This window comes from Pongo abelii, chromosome 21 (genome assembly GCF_028885655.2).
Source record: "Pongo abelii isolate AG06213 chromosome 21, NHGRI_mPonAbe1-v2.0_pri, whole genome shotgun sequence".
NCBI lineage: Eukaryota > Metazoa > Chordata > Mammalia > Primates > Hominidae > Pongo > Pongo abelii.
This window is the reverse complement of record NC_072006.2, coordinates 57,876,976-57,898,804: the sequence shown is the minus strand read 5'-3', so window position 1 is coordinate 57,898,804 and position 21,829 is coordinate 57,876,976. Positions and strand designations below refer to the sequence as shown.

At 46.5% G+C, this 21,829-nt stretch overlaps 1 long non-coding RNA gene across 1 annotated transcript; it reads left to right on the top strand.

Moving 5' to 3' along the window:
• Positions 1–13,661: 13,661 nt before the first annotated feature.
• LOC129052155 (uncharacterized) lies at positions 13,662–18,306 on the top strand. Its single transcript, XR_008517019.1, has 3 exons — positions 13,662–13,826; positions 16,985–17,101; positions 17,767–18,306. It is a non-coding gene; the product is annotated as an uncharacterized LOC129052155 (long non-coding RNA).
• The last annotated feature ends 3,523 nt before the right edge of the window (positions 18,307–21,829 follow it).

Below are 21,829 nucleotides of genomic sequence, written 5' to 3'. Positions count from 1 at the left end.
GCCACTCTTGTTGGTTTGCATGTGGTCTGTGGCTGCTTTCCTGCTGCAAGGGCAGAGTGAGGTAATGGTGGCATGGACTGTATAACCTGCAAAGCTGAAAACACAGACTCTCTGGCCTTTTACAGAAAACGTTTGTCGTCCTCTGATCTAATGTCTCTTCTTTAGAATGCCCAGGACTTCTTCCTCTGAATATATAATTTAAAAAAACCCCATTTTGAATATTACAGCAATGGAGCATAGTCTCAGTTAAATAGTTATTTCCATAAAATATGTCCAAATTTCTGCTTTAAGTCTTTTGTGAAATGAGGCAGAACATAAATTTTAAAATGTCATAATAAAAGGCCATAGGATTTAATCTCATGTTCACAGAAATATCATCTGTAAATTTTCTTATGAGGGAAGATAACGTATATTTTTCTATTTAGTCATTTCTGGAGTCTAAGTCTAGCCTAGGTCTAATTAGAAACTTTTTTTTTTTTTTTTTTTGTGAGATGAAGTATTGCTCTGTTGCCCAGGCTGGCGTGCAGTGGCATGATCTCGGCTCACTGCAACCTCTGCCTCCCGGGTTCAAGCAATTCTCCTGCCTCAGCCTCCTGAGTAGCTGGGATTACAGGTGTGCACCACCATGCCTAGCTAATTTTGGTGTCTTTAGTAGTGACGGGGTTTCACCATGTCAGCCAGGCTGGTCTCCCACTCCTGATCTCAAGTGATTTGCCCAAGTGCTGGGATTACATATGTAAGCCACTGCGCCTGGTCCATTTTTACAAATTTTGTATTTTTTTTGGAAAAACATCTGAATGTAGAGAGGTGGGCTTATTTCTCAGGTCCCAGCATTCCAAGGCCAGGATCACTGTCATTGTCTTCCTTCCAGTTTTTTTTTGTTTTTATTTTTGCTTTTTTAAATGAACATATTTTTACATACTCTAGATCATTCTGAATATAGAATTTTGATTTTTTTCTCTTTGTTTCCCACCTGTTTTTTTCTCTTTTTTTGTTTTTCTTTTCTTTTTTCTTGTTTCCCACTTATTTTTTTTTTTTTGAGATGGAGGTTTGCTCTTGTCCAGGTTTGAGTGCAGTGGCGCGGTCTCTGCTCACCTCCCAGGTCTCTGCTTCACCTCCCAGATTCAAGCGACTCTCCTGCCTCAGCCTCCCAAGTAGCTGGGATTACATGCGCTCGCCACCACTCCTGGCTAATTTTTGTATTTTTAGTAGTGATGGGGTTTCACCATGTTGGCCAGGCTGGTCTGGAACTCCTGACCTTAGGTGATCTGCCTGCCTTGGCCTCCCAAAGTTCTGGGATTACAGGCGTGAGCCACCGCGCCCAGCCCCCACCTATTTTTATATCAGAAATATGGGCCAGATGTGGTGGCTTATGCCTGTAATCCCAGCACTTTGGGAGGCGGAGGCGGGCAGATCACTTGAGGTCAGGAGATCGAGACCATCCTAGCTAACACGGTGAACCCCCGTCTCTACTACCAATACAAAAAATTAGCCGAGCATGGTGGCGGGCACCTGTAGTCCCAGCCATTCGGGAGGCTGAGGCAGAAGAATGGCGTGAACCCGGGAGGCAGAGCTTGCAGTGATCTGAGATCAGGCCACTGCACTCCAGCCTGGGCGACAGAGACTCTGTCTCAGAAAAAAAAAAAAAGAAATATGTACGTATTTTTCTGAGACAGCGTCTTTCTCCATCACCCAGGCTGGAGTGTAGCGGCATCCTCACAGCTAACTGCAGCCTCGACCTCCCGGCTCAAGCGATCCTTCCACCTCAGCCTTCTGAGTAGCTGGGACAACAGGCATGCACCACCACAGCCAGCTAATTTCTGTAGGGACGGGGTTTTGCTAGGTTGTCCAGGCTGGTCTCAAACTTCTGGGCTCAAGCAATCTGCCCATGTCGTCCTCCCAAAGTGATGGGATTAGAGGCATGAGCCACTGTGCCTGGCCCAGAAATATTTTTATTTATTTATTTATTTTGAGATGGAGTCTTGCTCTATTGCCCAGGCTGGAGTGCAGTGGCATGATCTTGGGTCACTGCAACTTCCGCCTCCCAGGTTCAAGCGATTCTCCTGTCTCAGCCTCCCAAGTAGCTGGGATTATAAGCACACACCACTGTTCCTAGCTAATTTTTTGTATTTTAGTAGAGACAGGGTTTCACCATGTTGCCCAGGCTGGTCTTGAAGTCCTGAGCTCAGGCAGTCCACCTGTCTCAGTCTCCCAAAGTGCTAGGATTACAGGCGTGAGCCACTGTGCCTGGCTCAGAAATATTTTTAAAAAGTGTTATAGAAGGAGTCTTTCTGTGTTGGCTAGCCTGGAGTAAAATGGCTGCTGTTCACAGGCACTATCATTGCTCATTACAGCCTAGAACTCCTGGCCTCAAGTAACTTCCTGCCTCAGCCTCTGGAGTAGTTGGGGCTACAGGTGTGTGCCACCATGCCTAGCTCAGAAATATTTTTGTAATGAACTTGCTCAGCCTCAAATTCTACCAGAGGACTGAGGCTGGGAGGTTCCAATGGCATAGGAAAAGGAAAGAAAAGAGAAGAGGGAAGGCAAGAAAAAAAGGGAGTAAAGAGGCATTGGAGGCCGGGCTTGGTGGCTCACGCTTGTAATCTCAGCACTTTGGGAGGGCGAGGTGGGCAGATCACTTGAGGTCAGGAGTTCGAGACCAGCCTGGCCGACATGGTGAAACCCTGTCTCTAATAAAAATACAAAAATTAGCTGGATATCGTGGTGCATGCCTGTAATCCCAGCTACTCAGGAGGCTGAGGCAGAAGAATCGCTTGAACCTAGGAGGTGGAGGTTGCAGTCAGCTGAGATTGCACCACTGCACTCCAGCCTGGGCAACAGAATAAGACATTGTCTCAAAAAAAAAAGCACTGGGGAAAGAGTGGGAAATGGAGAGGCAGAGGGTGTTGATATTAACCTCAGCTCAGGTAGCTCCTGGGGATCAAGCCTGTGATCTTGACCTAGACCCTTTCTGCTCTCCTTCACTGAGGCCACCTCATAATTTGTGATTCCTTGACCATGGGCTGACTGGTTTCCTGCCTCCTGGTGCTGTGTCTCCTGTGGCTGAGCATACTTGGTACCTAGGAGGGGCATCCGTCTTTGTTGTAAAAATAAACACATCTGCGCTTCACTAGCCATGAGCACTTTCTCACTGATGCTCAAGTTATCGTGGCTCCCAGCCCACAATTGGAGGGTTAAAGACCTCCCTTCCTCCACAACTCTCTGGAGGAGCCTGTGGCCGGGTTTTCATCCAGGCTCAGAAGCAGAGCTGACATGCACTCCCCATCACGGTGTCTTACCCTGCCTTGTTGCAATGAACCTCTGAAGTATTCAGCGTCTGCGGCAGGCTCTGCCTCTGAAAGCCCCCAAGGGCACCTCTCCTGAGGGGCCGGAGACATGTAGTTTCCCTGCAGAAGCTGCTAGAAGGCTTCTCTCCCCAGCTCATCGCTACATGTTGTCCCCAGGGCCCCCCAGTCCTGTCGTTTAAGTTTTGGTATTTTGTTCGTCATGGAATTTTTGGCATTAATTTTGATTTTTAAAAAAATATTGCATGCCTGTAATCTCAGCGCTTGGGGAGTTCAAGGCAGGCAGATTGCTTGAGCTCAGGAATTTGAGACCAGCCTGGACAACACGGCGAAAGCCTGTCCCTTCAAAAATTACAAAAATTAGCTAGGCGTGTGATCCCAGCTACTCAGGAGGCTGAGGTGGAAGAATGACTTGAGCCCGGGAGGTAGAGGTTGCGGTGTGTGGAGATCGCGCCACTGTACTCCAGCCTGGGTGACACTGGGTGACAGAATGAGACCCTGTCTCAAAAAAAAAAAAAAAAAAGAAAAATTGCATTAAAATATTTACCATGATTACTGAAGTTTTGGAACTACCCCTTGAATTTTTGTGCCCAAAATGAGTGCCTCACTTTCTGGCCAGCTCTACCCAAGCAACATCGCTTGGGCTTACAGTCTCCTGGAAGTTTCTTGTGAATCAGCTTCTTCCGTTATCACCTCTTTTAAAACCAGTTCCAAGGGTGACAGCTGTAATACCTTCTTCTTGCCTTCCTCCCTTCCAAATCACTTCCTTGGGGTACCCTTCTGCCCAAAGCAAACACACTAAACAGACACACACACACACACGCGAGCACACACATGAACAGTGCCACCCACAAAATGCCAGAGCCGCCTCCATCCCTCCATCCTTCAGAACCAAAGGCTTCCAGGCCCATCAGCATGTGCACCGAAACCTTCCCAGAGGTCACCAGGCTACTAACCGAGGTAGCTCAGCACATCTAGTCTAGGCCATCACATTCACCCTGCTGAAGAGCGTTGATTTTTCTTTTTCACAAAGAAGACTTTGAAACAGCTCTACGTTGTAAAGAGAGTACATGAATCTTTGGAAGACGGCTAACGTCCCTGGTGAAACACTGATTTACACAGAGGCTCTAATATAGGATAACAGCTTAAAGCATCCCAAAGAGGAGTTGCCAGCAGAAATCAAAACTTTTTTTTTTTTTTTTTAGACAGAGTCTCGCTCTGTCGCCCAGGCTGGAGTGCAGTGGTGCAATCTCAGCTCACTGCAACCTCTGCCTCCTAGGTTCAAGCGATTCTCCTGCCTCAGCTTCCTGAGTACCTGGGATTACAGGTGCGTGTCACCACGCCCAGCTAATTTTTTTGTATTTTTAGTGGAGACGGAGTTTTGCCATGTTGGCCAGGCTGGTTTCGAACTCCTGGCCTCAAGTGATCCGCCCACCTCCAACCTCCCACAGTGCTAGGATTACAGGTGTGAGCCACCACACCCCGCCCAGAAATCAAAACTTTGAGTTAAACAAATAATTTGGATAGAATTTTAGACTTTTGAATAGTATTGATTTTCACTCATCTTTGTGGCCCTAGGGCCTAAGTCTAGGCTGGTAGGTCCTCAATATTAGGTTGTTGAAAAAGTGAAGAAGAAATGTAAGAGAGAGGTTTTAAAAATGGGTTATAAGCAGACCAGGCGTGGTGGCTCACACCTGTAATCCCAGCACTTTGGGAAGCCGAGGCAGGCGGATCACAAGGTCAGGAATTCGAGACCAGCCTAGCCAATATGGTGAAACCCCGTCTCTACTAAAAATACAGAAATTAGCTGGGCATGGTGGCAGGCGCCTGTAATCCCAGCTACTTGGGAGACTGAGGCAGGATGATCGCTTGAACCCGGGAGGTGGGGGTTGCAGTGAGCCGAGATTGTGCTACTGCACTCCAGCCTGGGTGACAGAGTGAGACTCTGTCTCAGAAAAAAAAAAAAAGGCTTATAAGCAAGTATAATACATAGCACTCTCTACCTTGACCCAACTGTAGTAGAACCTTCAGTGTAGTGTGGTGGCTCAGGAGCTTGGGTTCAAATCTTGACACTGCCTCTTCCTGGCTGTGTTGCCTTGGTTGTGTTACTTAACCTCTCTGAGCCTCAATCTTCTCAGCTGTAAGATGATGACAATGAGAGTATCAACCTCACATTGTTAGGAATATTTCATGAGTTAATTTATTCCAGTTGAGAGAAACCTGGCACATAGGAAATACTCGATAAAGGTGAATCACTATTGTTTAAACAATTTTTGTTATTCATCAAGGGGGAAAAGGCTTAGAAGTTGCCTCTTGCTTTTCCAAATCATTCTTCTCATTTTTTTTTTTTTTTTTTTTGAAATGAAGTCTCACTCTGTCACCCAGGCTGGAGTGCAGTGGCGCGATCTTGGCTCATTGCAAACCTCCGTCCTCTGGGTTCAAGCAATTCTCCTGCCTCAGCCTCCTGAGTAGCTGGGACTACAGGCACGTGCCACCGTACCTGGCTAATTTTTGTATTTTTAGTAGAGACAGGGTTTCACCATGTTGGCCAGGCTGGTCTTGAACTCCTGACCTCAAGTGATCCGCCCCCCTCAGCCTCCCAAAGTGCTGGGATTACAGGTGTGAGCCACCATGTTTGGCCCACGTTTTTCTGATTTTAAATTAGGTATTCCTCCTCACTGGGTTAATTATGTCCTTTCTGGGAGTTTCTGGAAAAGTGCGTTGCTTTACCTAGCTCATATATTTTTTTTCTATTATTCTTTTTTTTTTTTTTTTTGACAAGGTCTCACTCTGTTGCCCAGGCTGGAATGCAGTGGTGTGATCACAGCTCACTGCAGCCTTAACCTCCTGGGCTCAAGCTATCCTCCCACCTCAGCCTCCCAAGTAGCTGGGACTACAGGCATGTACCAGCATGCCCTGCTAATTTTTTCTATTTTTTTGTAGAGTCAGGGTTTTCGCTATGTTGCCCAGGCTGGTCTCAAACTTGTAGGTTCAAGAGATCCTCCTGCCTCAGCCTCCCAAAGTGTGGGATTACAGGTGTGAGCCACTGAGCACCCAGCTCATATTTCTTATCTTCCTTTCTTGCAGCTTGTCTGATGGGCTGGTGCCAGATGACCGCAGCTGCTGAAGCCCCTGGATCCAGGTTATTTAAAGAGAGATAAGACGTCTTTCTTATTCTTTGTCTCAGTTTAGCAGTACCGTGATTTGTAGTAGGCTGCCGACTTTGAAAGTTTAACTGAAAAGTCCCCTCTGTAGCCTCAGAGTGACAATGCTGCCGAAGAGTTGGCTGCAATCAAATCAGGCAGAAAATGCAATCAAACACACCTAACCCTGCAGAGAAGGAAGGAAGAGGTGTGAATGCTCATTATAAGTAACACTGCCAGGACGAAAGTTTCTAACCTAACAAGAGCCTTCTGAGTCCCAGATTCTACATCTCCAGACACACATTCTCCATGGCTTGACACCAGGGGTTGGCAAACTTACTTGGTAAAGGGCCTGATAGTTGATATATTTGGCTTTGTGGGCCTGCTGGTCTCTGCTGCAGCTACTCAACTTTGCTACTTGTGTGCAAAATCAGCCATTGCACCTAAATACATAACTTTATTCACAAAAACATGGGGTTGGGGGCATCGGATTTGACTGGAAGGTTATAATTTTCAGATCCCTGGTCTATACTAACTGGACACTAACTCATGTTTACCTGTGCGTCTAAAGCATTTTTATCCGACCAGTGCCTGATTATGAATTGATGACTCCTAGTTTGCTGGAGGGTGATGTTGGACAGAAAATAAGATAATTTGGCCAGGTGCAGTGGCTCACGCCTGTAATCCCAGCACTTTGAGAAGCTGAGGCAAGTAGATAACTTGAGGTCAGGAGTTCAAGACCAACCTGGCCAACATGGCAAAACCCTGTCTCTACTAAAAATACAAAAATTAGCTGGGCACAGTGGCTCACGCCTGTAATCCTAGCCACTTGGGAGGCTGAGGCAGCAGAATCGCTTGAAGCCGGGAGGCGGAGGTTGCAGTGAGCCGAGATCGTGCAATTGCACTCCAGCCTGGGCGACAGAGAGAGACTCTGTCTCAAAAAAAAAAAAAAAGAGAATGCTTTTTGACTTCTTTCTCAGTGGTTCTTCTGAAAGTCCCAGGTAAGATTCTCATTGACTTAGCTTGGGTCAGGTGCTAATCACTGAACCGCTCATGGTACCCAGGGAGAAGCTGCACTCTGATTGGTCAGGTCAGATTGCTCATCTTTGTAGCTGGATGGAGCAGTCAGCCACACCCAAACTAGACTCACTGAGAATGAGTAGTGGTTTCCCAAAGGAAATCAGGATGCTGTTATCAAGAGAAGAGGAAAAAACATGTGGAGCCACCCAAAACACCAGACTTTCTTGTACCTCTCATCTCATTCCCTTTCTTACAAAGGATCCTGTCAAGTTGCCTAATCTCTTCTCTCCAGTAGAAAAGAAATTATATACACGCATTTATACTACACCGTTAGCACTAAATGTCACAGTCATTTCTTTCTTTCCCCAGGGGACTTGCATTTAACAGAGAAACAATGTGATTTGGAAAGGGGCAGAGTTTCTTCTAAGAAACGCATTGTTGATAGTAGAATATCAGACAACAGAGAGGATGAGAAAATTGGCGGTTGGCGAATGTTGATGGGTGAAAGTAGGGACCCACTGGGGATCCCTCAGATCACACAATAGGGATATGGTGACCCCATATTTACTTATTTTTTTTAATAGGTCTTTTATTTCATGCTTGATTACATAGTAAAAGGAGGAGATGATGGCGATGTCTTTCATGATCACTGAAGCCTAGGATTCTTCAGACATAGAAGGGAAGATTGTTTCCATGATTTGGGGCATGACTGTATTTCCAAACCCAAAATTGGGGCACCAGTTCAGACAAAACAAATCTATATAGCAGTTGAGACCAAGAAGCAGTGTGGGAAATTTAAATTGGACACCGAAATATTTGCATCTCTGAAGTGTTTTGGGGTTCATGGAGGTCTGCAGTGTGGGCATTCTGTGAAATCTAGGGCAGCTGGCTACAAAAATTGTCCTCTTGGATTGACATGAATTGCATAAGGTATTCTTTTTGCCCTGGCTTGGCCACCTCATACTCATTCTTCAGTCTTAGCTCAACACCAACTCTTCTAGGAAAATTTTTTCCCCACTCTGTAGTCTGGGTTTGACATAAAACAATAATAATAGTTGGTTGTTACTGTATCTCATGATTTGGGGGCTGGCAGGGCTCAGCAGGGTGGTTCTTGCAGCCACAGTTAGATGATGACCCAGGTTGGAGTCATTTCGAAGACTTCCCTTTCATGTTTCTGACACTTGATGTCAGGATTGTCTTTTATGGCCTGGCCTTGTAAGTCACGCAATATCACTTCTGCTATATTCTATTTACGAGAAATGAGCCATGCCGGGCGTGGTGGCTCACACATGTAATCCCAGCACTTTGGGAGGCCAAGGTGGGTGGATTGCTGGAGGTCAGGAGTTCGAGACCAGCCTGGCCAACCATGGCAAAACCCTGTCTCTACTAAAAATACAAAAATTATCTGGGCATGGTTGCGCACACCTGTAATCCCACCTACTTGGGAGGCTAAGGAAGGAGAATCGCTTGAACCTGGGAGGTGGAGGTTGTAATGAGCCAAGATCACGCCACTCTACTCTAGCCTCGGTGACACAGTGAGACTCTGCCAGAAAGAAAGAAGGAAAGGAAAGAAAGGAAGGAAGGAAGGAAGGAGGGAAGGAGGGAGGGAGGGAAGGAAGGAAGGAGGGAAAGAAGGAAGGAAGGAGAAAGAGAGAGAGAGAAAGAGAAAAAGAAAGAAAAGAAAGAAAGGGAGAGAGAGAAAGAGAGAGGAAGGGAGGGAAGGAGGGAGGAAGGAAGGAAGAAGAAGAAAAAAAAGAAATGAGCACTAAGTCTTGCACATTCTGGGGAGGTGGGTTAGTGAGGACTTACATTCTGCCTCTTGAGAGAAGCATCAAAAATTTGCAATTTTGCAATTTCATTTATTCATTTTTGAGACAGAGTCTCACTCTGTTGTCCTGCCTGGAGTGCAGTGGCATGATCACAGCTCACTGCAGCTGTGTCCTCCCAGGCTCAAGTGATCCTCGTGCTTCAGCCTGCCAAGTAGCTGAGACCACAGACGCATGCCACCATACCTGGCTAATTAAAACATTTTTTTTTGCAGAGACAGGGTCTTGCTATGTTGCCCAGGCTGGTCTCGAACTCCTGGGGTGAAGCAATTCCCCGTCCTTGGCCTCCCAAAGTGCTGGGATTACAGGTTTGAACCACTGCGTCTGGCTAAAAATTTGCAGATTTTTTTTTTTTTTTTTGAGACAGAGTCTTACTATGTCACCCAGGCTGGAGTGGAGTGGTGTGATCTCGGCTCACTGCAACCTCCGCCTCCTGGGTTCACGCGATTCTCTTGCCTCAGCCTCACGAGTAGCTGGGACTACAGGCGTGTGCCACCATACCTGGCTAATTTGTTATATTTCTAGTAGAGATGGGGTTTCACCGTGTTAGCTAGGATGGTCTCCATCTCCTGAACTCGTGATCTGCCTGCCTCGGCCTCCTAAAATGCTGGGATTACAGGTGTGAGCCACCACACCCGGCCTGCAGACATATTTTAAATTCACTGCAGTTCCCCCTTTTGTATTACTGCCCCGAATCTTAGCCCTTAATCACACTGTATTATCATCAGCTTGTCTGTCTCCCTTTACCGGAGCCAGGGATCTCAGGGATGGAATTCAGGAGGTCTGTGCCCTTATATGGGAAAGTCTATGAACAGTTACTTTCTCTAAGTTCTAACTCTAACTTAGCATTTCCTTGATTATGAAAGTTGGCAACACAGCATGCAGTGGCGCAAGTACCTGCCACTTTGCCACCATCTGAAGCCATGGATCTTTTCCCATAGCGTTCCAGCAGCCGTGGATATCTGGAAATATTACTCACCTTGTCATTACTTTGGAATTATCGTGGTTATTAAACCCTGCTCTGAATTTTGTTATTAAATGCATTAATAAAGAAACGCATACCTCAGATTTGTTTTTATAAATACATTAATACCTTTGTATACATGTAATTGATTTTGCTCGTGATAATATCCATTTTATGCCATTAAAGCTTTTTTTAATGTGTATATTTGAGACAGGGATAACACTATGTTGCCCAGACTAGTCTCAAACTGCTGGGCTCAAACAATTCTCCCACCTCAGCCTCCCGAGTAGCTGGGACTACAGGTGCATACTGCCTGTAATCCCAGCTACGCGGGAGGCTGAGGCAGGATAATAGCTTGAACCCAGGAGGCAGAGGTTGCAGTGAGCTGAGATCGCGCCACTGCACTCCAGCCTGGGCGACAGAGCGAGACTCCATCTCAAAAAAAAAAAAACATGATATCTGTTTCCCACTCCCAGAGAGTCTAATGTAATTGCTCCAAAGGGTGCCCTGGGCATTAGAATTTTCAACTGCCCCCCTGCCCCCGCAGGAAATGCTATTGTACAGTCAAGGTTGAGAATCACTGGTTCTTGCAACCTAATATGCCAATGATTATGTGTAATGCATACTTCTTGCAATCTAATGTGCCAATGAATCACCTGGGATGTTATTAAAATTGTTTCTGGGGCTGGACGTGGTGGCTCACACCTGTAATCCCAGCACTTTGGGAGGCCGAGGCTGGCAGATCATGAGGTCAGGAGATCGAGACCATCCTGGCTAACAGGTGAAACTCTGTCTCTACTAAAAATACAAAAAATTAGCCGGGCTTGGTGGTGGGCGCCTGTAGTCCCAGCTATTCGGGAGGCTGAGGTAGGAGAATGGCATGAACCCAGGAGGCGGAGCTTGCAGTGAGCCGAGACCATGCCACTGCACTCCAGCCTGGGCGACAGAGCGAGACTCCCTCTCAAAAAAAAAAAAAAAAAAAAAAAAATTGTTTCTGATTTTCTAGGTCTGGGTGGGCCCAAGATTTTCCATTTCTCACAAGCTTCCAGGTGATGCTGACACTGTTGACCCATGGACCACACTTCGAGAAACAAGGGTCTCGGCGGGGTTTCTCAATCTTGACACTATTGACGTTTTGGGCTGGATAGTTCTTTGTTGTGGGGGCTGTCCTGTGCATTGTAGGGTGTTCAGCGGCATCTGTAGCTTTTGCCCTCCAGATGCCAATACCACCTTCCAAATAGTGACAACCAAACGTGTCTTGAGACACCAGGAGGGCAAATTCATTCCGACTTGAGAACCTCTGGTCTGGGAGGTAGCTCTCTAAGGTTTCCTCTTTATGCCAAGACAGAATACTTAGCATTATTTGTAAAATAACAAGAGGGATATCCAACCTTTTTTTTTTTTTTTTTTGAGATGGAGTCTCGCTCTCTCGCGCCCAGGCTGGAGTGCAATGGCACGATCTCGGCTCACTGCAATCTCCATCTCCCAGGTTCAAGCGATTCTCCCACCTCAGTCTCCTGAGTAGCTGGGGCTACAGGTGTGCGCCACCATGTCTGGCTAATTTTTGTATTTTTAGTAGAGACAAGGTTTCACCATGTTGGCCAGGCTGGTCTGGTACTCCTGACCTCAAGTGATCCATCCCCCTCAGCCTCCCAAAGTGCTGGGATTACAGGTGTGAGCCCTGGTGCCCAGCCTTCAACTTTTTTATTTCTATCATCTTGAAACATCAAGCAGGGTAATCCTACATTTAGAAATATCTTAGTGATGACAAAGAAGCTGGGAGCCAAGAGGCCTGAGCTCAGTCTCAGTTTCGTTGCAACTTGCTGTGTGACTTTGGGTGGGTCACACAACCTCTCTGGGTGTCAGTTTCCTTGCTGTGAAAATGAAAGGATTGGAGGAGAGCAGAGATGGCAAATTCCAGCCTCACCAGGGCTTAGGCAGGTAACTGCAGGCCAGAGCGGGGCTCAGGGGTGTGTGTGTGTGTGTGTGTGTGTGTGTGTGTGTACCTATAGAATTGGGAGGGGGATGAGGAGACTTCAACCCATTTCATGGGAGTTATGGCTACTTAGCTGTCACTGATGGCAGCCATATGGCAATGCAAATGCAGTATTGCCCTCTGTATTAGTCCGTTTTCATGCTGCTGATAAAGACGTACCAGAGACTGGGCAATTTGCAGAAGAGGTGTAATGAACTCATAGCTCCACATGGCTGGGGAGACCTCACAATCATGGCGGAAGGTAACAGGCACGTCTCCCATGGCGGCAGACAAGAGAGGAGAATGAGAGCCAGGTGAAAGAGGAAACCCCTTATAAAATCATCAGACCTCTTGAGACTTATTCACTACCAAGAGAACAGTATGGGGGAAACCGCCCCATGATTCAATTATCTCCCACTGGGTCCCTCCCACAACACATGAGAATTATGGGAGATACAATTTGGTATAGGTAGGGACACAGCCAAACCATATCACCAAGTTTTCAGGTTTCTTTTTTTTTTTTTTAGAGAGGTTAGAAATTTGGATTATTATGTAAATCTCTCTTTATAAATATATTACATTAAATTAAAAAAAATGCAGATGGGACAAATAAAACTCCGTTGCAAAATTCCAATCTATGTGCTGTGGTCTGTGCAGCTCAGATAAAAACAATCACAATAGACACACACACTTAGAGCATTTGCTGTGTGCCACGAAGACACCAATTCATTCCATCCTTACAATAATCCTATGAAGTCACTATTACTATTATCCTTGTCTTCAACATTTTAATTGTTTTTCTCACCTCTTCAGGGCCTATCCCTTTTTTTAAGATAAGGAAACTCTACAGAGAGAGGTTAAGTATGTTACCCTAAGTTGCACAGCTAGGAAGTGCCCAAGTGGGGATTTAAACTTAAGTCACCTGTTCTCAGAGGCAGTCCTGAAAGATTCTTGCCTACAGGGGCTACTGCATCTGACTCTGCAGTTGTGCATGTCATGGCCACTGGGAAATGGTGCCCTCTGAAGTTGTGCAATGCTATAGCCCCATAACAACAGTTTTTTTTTTTTTTTTTTTTTTTCGGAGTCTCTCTCTGTTGCCCAGGCTGGAGTGCAGTGGCATGATCTTAGCTCACTGCAACCTCTGCCTCCTGGGTTCAAGCTATTCTCCTGCCTCAGCCTCCTGAGTAACCGAAATTACAACTGTGTGCCACCATGCCTGGCTAATTTTTGTATTTTTAGTAAAGATGGGATTTCACCATGTTGGCCAGGCCAGGCCAGTCTTGAAGTCCAGACCTCAAGTGATCTGCCTGCCTTGGCCTCCCAAAGTGCTGAGATTACAGTCGTGAGCCACCACGCCCAGCCAACAATGGTTCTTTGTTGCATGGAAACTCTAGAGGGGCTATGTAGACAAGGACAAGGGCCGCCGTGGTGTTTTTCTGGGTGGACTGATGGCTGAGGACCAGATTCTCCTACCCTTACCCCACTTCCATGCTGAAGGTTGCGGGACTGTGCTACAAACCAAAGAAGGACTGAGATGACATATTCCATGGGCACAGTGGCCTGGAGGACCAAAGGCTGAGGTACTAGGATGTGGTGAGTTGAATTATGTCTCCCCCAAAAATGATTTGTCCATCGGGAACCTCAGAATCTGACCTTATTTGGAAGGAGAGGCTTTGCACATGTGATTAAGGTCAGGATCTGGAGATGAGGTTATCCTGGATGAGAATGGGCCCTAAGGCCAATGAGATAGAAAAGGAGAAGACATACAGAGACACGGGAAGAAACCCATGCACGTGAAGATGGAGGCAGAGTTTGGAGTGGGGCAGCCACAGCCATGGATCACCAGGAGCTACCAGAAGCTGGAGGAGGCCAGGAAGGGCCTGCTAGAGGGAGCACAGCTCTGCTAACAACTTGATTTTGGACTTGTGGCCTCCAAAATTGTGAGATAATAAATTCCTGTTGTTTAAAGTCACTCAGTTTAGGCCAGGCGCAGTGGCTCATGCCTGTAATCCTAGAACTTTGGGAGGCCAAGGAGGGAGGATCGCTTGAGCTCGGGAGTTTGAGACCAGCCTGGGCAACATAAGCAGTCCCTGTCTCTATCCAAAATACACAAAAATTAGCTGGGTGTGGTGGCTCATGCCTGTGGTCCCAGCTACTCAGGAGGCTGAGGTGGGAGGATGGCTTGAGCCTGGGAGGTGGAGGTTGCAGTGAGCCATGATCACCCAGCCTGGGTGATGAAGAGAGACCCTGTCTCAAACTAACAAACAAATAAGTAAAGTCACCCAGTTTGTGGTAATTTATTCCAGCAGCCCTAGGAAAATAATGTAGGGGGACTTTTAAAAAAATTAAAAAGTTAAATGTATAACACTGATTGGTTAAAGAAAAATGAATAAATTAATTAATTAAAAAGAGGCTGGGTGCAGTGGCTTACGCCTGTAATCCCAGCACTTTGGGAGGCTGAGGCGGGTGGATCACTTGAGGCCAGGAGTTCAAGACCAGCCTGGGCAACATGGTGAAATCCTGTCTCTACCAAAAATACAAAAATTTATCGAGCATGGTAGCATGTGCCTGTAATCCTAGCTACTTGAGAGGCTGAGGCAGGAGAATCACTTGAACCTGGGAGGTGGAGGTTGCAGTGAGCTGAGATAGCACCACTGCACTCCAGCCTGGGAAAAAGAGTGAGACTCCGTCTCAAAAAAAAAAAAAAAAAGGGGGGCTAGATGCGGTGGGTCGTGCCTGTAATCCCAGCACTCTGAGGCAGGTAGATCATGAGGTCAAGAGATCAAGGCCATCCTGGCCAACATCGTGAAACCCCATCTCTACCAAAAATACAAAAATTAGCTGGGTGTGGTGGCACACGCCTGTAGTCCCAGCTATTTGGGAGGCTGAGGCAGGAGAATTGCTTGAACCCGGGAGGCAGAGGCTGCGGTGAGCCGAGATGGCACCACTGTACTCCAGCTTGGCAACAGAGCAAAACTCCGTCTGAAAAAAAAAAGGAAACAAAGCTACTTTGTTTTCCCTCCCTCCTCTCTCAGTCTGTGGACTGAGACTCAGAGCTGCCAGAACTGTTCCTGGGATGGACACAGGGTCTCACCCACATGCAAAAGCTGCTATGTCTGAACTCTAAGCATCTTTAATACAGGCACACACGCAAGCACGCACACACACACTAGTGACAGCAGATGTGTCCCCCATGGTGACCCCCAGCCTTGCTTTCATTCTTCCTTGTGCATGTCAGGGGGTCCAAGCAGGCCAGGAACCCTGGCCTCGAACACTGACAAGGGGTGATTTGAGTGGCTTTGGTGTGCCCGAGTGCAGGGCTGAGGCTACGCTTTTCCGTTGAAGAAGGAGTTTCAGGATTTGATAAATGACCGTTTAATGCTGGCAGGAGAGTTGGCTCATCATTGGGCAGCAACAATCATCATAATTAGAGACAGGCTAGAAGCAGAAGGCCCAGCCCTGCCGTCCTGCACTGCCTCAGAGCCTGACTCTTCCACACTAACCCTTTCTGGGCCTTGGTGCTGCAGGAAGCCAGGGGTATCATCCAGAAAGAAGAATGTTCTCTGGACAGCCGGCTAGGTCCTCTGTGGAGCCACGAGCCTGGGTGTCAATGGGTCACTGAGCAATGCAGGAGAGGGCAGGAGAGTGGCTGATGTGTGCTGGGGACCGTGGGGACCCAGCCCAGGTGAGGAGCAGCCACCATGCAGCGTGGAGCATCACAGCCTTGCCAGGCCTTCCAACTTGTCAAGAGAGTACAAAAATTCAGGCTATTTTTGTGTGTGTGGTGGAATATGAGTAACATAAACTTTACCATTTTACTCATTTTAAAGCGTGCAGTTTTCCGGCATTATACACACTTACATTGCTGTGCAACCGTCAGCAGCATCCATCTGCAGAACTTGTTCTCCGTCCCAAACTGAAACTCTGTCCCTATTAAATGTGGACTCCCCACCTCCCTCTCCCAGCCCCTGGCACCCATCATGCTACTTTGTGTCTCCATGAATTTGAGCAGGTTATTTTTTTAGAGAATGCAATCTCCTTCTTTAAAAGTTTAGCCTTGTTTACGATGGGCCACTGGAATGCACCAATGAATTTCTAATGTACATCAACAAATTAACACTCCTGAAACTGAACTTTTGATTTTGATTTTTCCATCAAATGTGGCTTTGTGAATTTTTTTTTTTTTTTGAGATAGGATCTCACTCTGTCACCCAGGCTCACTGCAGCAGCCTCAACCTCTTGGGCTCATGAAATCCTCCTACCTCAGCCTCCCAAGTAGCTGGGACCACAGGCACGCACCACCACAACCGGCTAATTTTTTGATTTTTTGTAGAGATGGGGTCTCAGTTGCCTAGGCTGATCTCGAACGCCTGGGCTCAAGCGATCCTACAGCCTCGGTCTCCCAACATGCTGGGATTACAGGCATGAGCCACCACACACATCCTGGATGCACCTCTTAACTTATATGTGCCTCAGTTTCTTTATCTGATCAATGGAAATAATTATAGGACCCACCTAGTATGATTGTTGTGAGGATAAAATATGTTCATTGCATAAAGCCAATTAATGCTAATATTTTATTATAATTATAAAAATGACTTCTGTTACTATTAAATCTATTATTTCTCAATAGGTTGTAATTATTTATTTCCATGTCTGCCCATGTAAGATTGTGACTCTTTGAGAACAGGGACTGTATCGAACCAATTTGTGTTTCCCCAGAGACTGACTTATACTTTATTCTTATTTAGCAGGTGCTTGATTAATGTCTGGGGAGAAAAGGAAGAAAGAAAAGGAAGGAAAGAAGGAATGAGGATGGCCAGGCATGGTGGCTCATGCCTGTAATCCCAGCACTTTGGGAGGTCGAGGTGGGCAGATCACGAGGTCATGAGATTGAGACCATCCTGGCTGACATGGTGAAACCCCGTCTCTACTAAAATACAAAAAATTAGCTGGGCGTGGTGGAGGGTGCCTGTAGTCCTAGCTACTCGGGAGGCTGAGGCAGGAGAATGGCGTGAACCCGGGAGGCGGAGCTTGCAGTGAGCCGAGATCGCACCACTGCACTCCAGCCTGGGCGACAGAACAAGACTCCGTCTCAAAAAAAAAAAAAAGAAAAAGAAGGAAATCTTCCCAGTGGTATGTCGTATGTCAGGACACTCCTAAGACACAAAGTCTGCAGAGTGGTACTTTTCCCAGGGTCTCCACCCTCACCCCGATCATAGGCGTGCAGCGTGCAGTCCCACCCTGTTTCAGCGACTGCCACATAACAATCTGCCCTAAAACTTGGTGGCTTAAATCTACAACCTATTTTCTATTATATGTATTATATTATAAATTATGTACAACTTATGTAATTAGAAGTTTTATCTAATAATGACATCTATCATTTCACAATATAATGTAGTTACTTATTTCCACATCTGCCTTATGAGACTGTGAATCTCACAATTAATTTATAATAAGTCATATATTACATATTATATGTATAATAAACCTATCACAAACTATTGTATCTCTTGATTTTGTGGGTCAGGAATTTGGAAAATTTTTTCTGCTCCTCACTGGTGTTGCTGGAAGTCGCTCCACAGCTGGCAGATGAGCTGGCTGGGAAGATGCAAGGTGGCTGCACTCACTATTGGGGGCCCTAGCTCCGATGGCTGCCAGGCTGGGCTCAGCTGGGACTGCCTCCTACACGTGGCCTCTCCAGCATGGTGACGTCACGGAAGCCTCAGACTCCTCACACAGATGCTGGATCCCCCGGAGGGAGTGTTTCCAGGGGTCCCCTGCAGAATCAGCAAGCAAGGCTTCTGACACCCGCCTCGGAAGGGCCAGAGCACCTCTGCTGTTGTGGTCTATTGGCAAGCCAATCACTAAGGCTGGCCTGTACTCGAAGAATTAGATCCCACTTCTCCATGGGACGCGCAGCAGATAATTCTGGGTCTTGGTTAATCTACCATGTTCTTTCTCTCCACTGCAGGTGTTTTAAACCAGAGGCCACTGGGTCTCTTGGACAACTAGCAGTGAATCTGTGAATCCCCTGAGTGCACAGTTTTAAATAAATGTGCAAAATGTGCATTTTTTTTCAGGGAAATCTGAACTAACAAGATTATGAATCACTCACCAAATGGCGGTCTTCCTTTTAACGGAGTCTTATCTCATCCTACTACAAAAATTTCCCAAGAAAATGTGAAGAGTCTTGTAAGTCTTCCAATAATATAGAAAAACAAAAGTCATCCTTTAATTCCCTGCCTTGCCTAGTCCTGTCCCCTCCTCAAAGATAATCCTTGCTATTAATTGATGTGTGTTTTTCATGATGTTTTCCCATGCATTGCATAGATAAGTAAGGTTTTCAAAAATACAAATAGCTTCATTCTCTTCATACTTTTTTCCTGTAACTTGGTTATTTTTCACTTTTAACATTATGTATAGGAAATAGGCTCATGCTAGTAGTTCTAGACTTATCCCATGTTGAGGAATAGCCTCCTTGAACTCAGCCAGTGAACAATCTCTAATGCAGTACATGCACCCGTTCCTCTACCAATTCACCTGCCTCTTGTTGTCAATTTTCCACTCTTGCCAGCAGTGCTGCTGTAAACAGCCTCACTTTACCTCCTTGTGCACATGTGAGAGTAATTCTCTTGGTAGGTACCTAGAGGTGGAATTGTCAGATCATTAGATATGTGCAATACAATTCGATTTTTTTTATGTTACTTAAAGTTCTGGGATACACGTGCTGAACATGCCAGTTTGTTAATAGGTATCCATGTGCCATGGTGTTTTGCTGCACCTATTAATCCGTCATCTAGGTTTTAACCTCTGCATGCATTAGGTATTTGTCCTAATGCTCTCCCTTCCCTTGCCCCCACCCCCTGATAGGCCCTGGTGTGTGATGTTCCCCTCCCTGTGTCCATGTGTTCTCACTGTTCAACTCCCACTTAGGAGTGAGAACATGCGGTGTTTGGTTTTCTGTTCTTGTGTTAGTTTGCCGAGGATGATGGTTTCCAGCTTCATCCATGTCCCCGCAAAGGACATGAACTCATTCTTTTTTATGGCTGCATAGTATTCCTGGTGTATATGTGCCACATTTTCTTATCCAGTCTATCTTTTTTTAATTTTTCTTTCTGAGATGGAGTCTTGCTTTGTTGCCCAGGCTGGAGTGCAGTGGTGCAATCTCGGCCCACTGCAACCCTTGCTTCCCAGGTTCAAGCGATTCTCCTGCCTCAGCCTCCTGAGTAGCTGAGACTACAGGTGCCCACCACCATGCCTGGCTAATTTTTGTATTTTTTTAAGTACAGATGGGGTTTCACCATGTTGGCCAGGCTGGTCTCGAACTCCTGACCTCAAGTGATCTGCCCGCCTTGGCCTCCCAAAGTGCTGGGATTACAGGTGTAAGCCACTGTGCCCAGCCCAGTTTTCATCTTTTTAATTGACGATAAAATGATTTACGTTGCATGACATGGGCTCACTGGTAACAGTGGATGTCATGTGTAGTGCTTGGCACATTGTAGGTTCTCAAGAAAGCTTCCTTTTTTTTTTTTTTTTTTTCTCTGAGATGGAGTTTTGCTCTTGTCGCCTAGGCTGGAGTGCAATGGCACCATCTCAGCTCACTGCAACCTCTGCCTCCTGGGTTCAAACGACTCTCCTGTCTCAGCCTCCTGAGTAGCTGGGATTACAGGTCCCACCACTGCACCTGGCTAATTTTTGTATTTTTAGTAGAGACGGAGTTTCACCATGTTGGCCAGGCCGGTCTCGAACTCCTGACATCAGGTGATCCACCCACCTCAGCCTCCCAAAGTGCTGGGATTATAGGCGTGAGCCACCATGCCCAGCCGAAAACTTTCTTTACATGGTATTTCTGTTTGTGGCTTAGCCTCTCTCTGACAGGAAAAGGCTGTGCAATAGAAGGGAAGGTGTGCTTTGACCTTCAGGCTGTCATTTCCCCAGCCCAGCTCATGGGCTTCTGGTGGAATTCACTCTAACCCTGAGTCCAGGGGTGGACCTGGGATGCAGGATTGGTAATCAGAACGTCATATTCCTCTCGCCACAGTCACTGGTTCGGGGATAAGCATGTGACCCATTCAGAACAATGGCCAGGAAAATGCCACATGAGGAAGAGCTGGGATTAGTCTCAGCTCTTCCTGGGTTGCCTGGGGCACACAGGGAGGAATAAACGAGAAACAAAGTCAGAATCTGCTATTAAGAAGGAAAGAGGCCAGGCGCGGTGACTCTCCCCTGTAATCCCAGCTCTTTGGGAGGCCGAGGTTGGAGGATCACTTGAGGCCAGGAGTTGGAGACCAGCCTGGCCAACATGGTGAAACCCCATCTCTACTAAAAATACAAAATTTACCTGGGTGTGGTGGTATCCGCCTGTAATCCTAGATACCTGGGGGGGCTGAAGCACAAGAATCGCTTGAACCCAGGAGGCAGAGGTTGCAGTGACCCGAGACCGCACCACTGCACTCCAGCCTGGGTGATTTGAACCAGAGTCAAACAAACAAACAAAGGAAAAGAATGATGGTTGCCAGGTAGATACTCAGCAATGCCCAATGTCAAAGATGATCCCACACATAGAGATGAAGAAACTGAGGAACGGAGACGTGAAGAAACTTGTCCAAGAATAGCCGGTTAACTCCAGATCCCATGTTCTTAATCATAATACAATAATTTTCATTTTTGCTTGATTCTCTGTTTGGGTTCTTCTTTTCCTTTTCTTTTCTTTTCCCTCCCCTCCCCTCCCCTCCCTTCCATTCCTTTCTTTCTTTCTTTTTTTTTTTTTTGACAGAGTCTCGCTTTGTTGCCCAGGCTGGACTGCAGTGGCATGATCTCGGCTCACTGCAACCTCCACCTCCCGGGTTCAGGCCATTCTCCTGCCTCAGCCTCTCAAGTAGCTGGGATTACAGGCGTGAATCACCACACCTGGCTAATATTTGTATTTTTAGTAGAGATGTGGTTTTACCATGTTGGCCAGGCTGGTCTCCAACTCCTGACCTCAAGTGATCCACCCACCTCGTCCTCCCAAAGTGCTGGGATTACAGGCGTGAGCCACCGCTCCCGGTGGATTTTCATTTTCCATGACTTTCAACAGATGGTAATCTCCTTGAAGTCATGGGCCATGTATGAGTCATTCTCCAGTTTATCCTCAGCACCCGACGCTGCTTAGCACAGAGTCAGGGATTAACAGGGCTCATATCTGGTGAATGAATGGGTGAAGAAGAAACCTGCCCACAGAGTCCTAGATCTTTAGGTCTCTAAGAAATCCCATAGCCACTTTTCAGATTTTGATGTGCACACAAATCACGTGGGATCTCATTAGAAGGCGGGTTCAGATTCAGCAGCACTAGGTTGGGGCCTGAGATTCTGGATTTCAAACAAGGTGCTAGGTAATGTGGATGCTATTGTTTCAAGAACCACGCTTTAAGAAACAAGGTCTAGATGGCTGTGCCATCCCAGTGGCAGTCACTAGCCACATGTGGCTATGAGCATTTGAAACACAGCAAATCCCAACCAAGATGTGCTGTAAATGTAAAATACATGCTAGATTTCAAAGACTTATTTAAAAAGCACTGTAAAACGTTTTATAATTCTTTTTTTAAAAT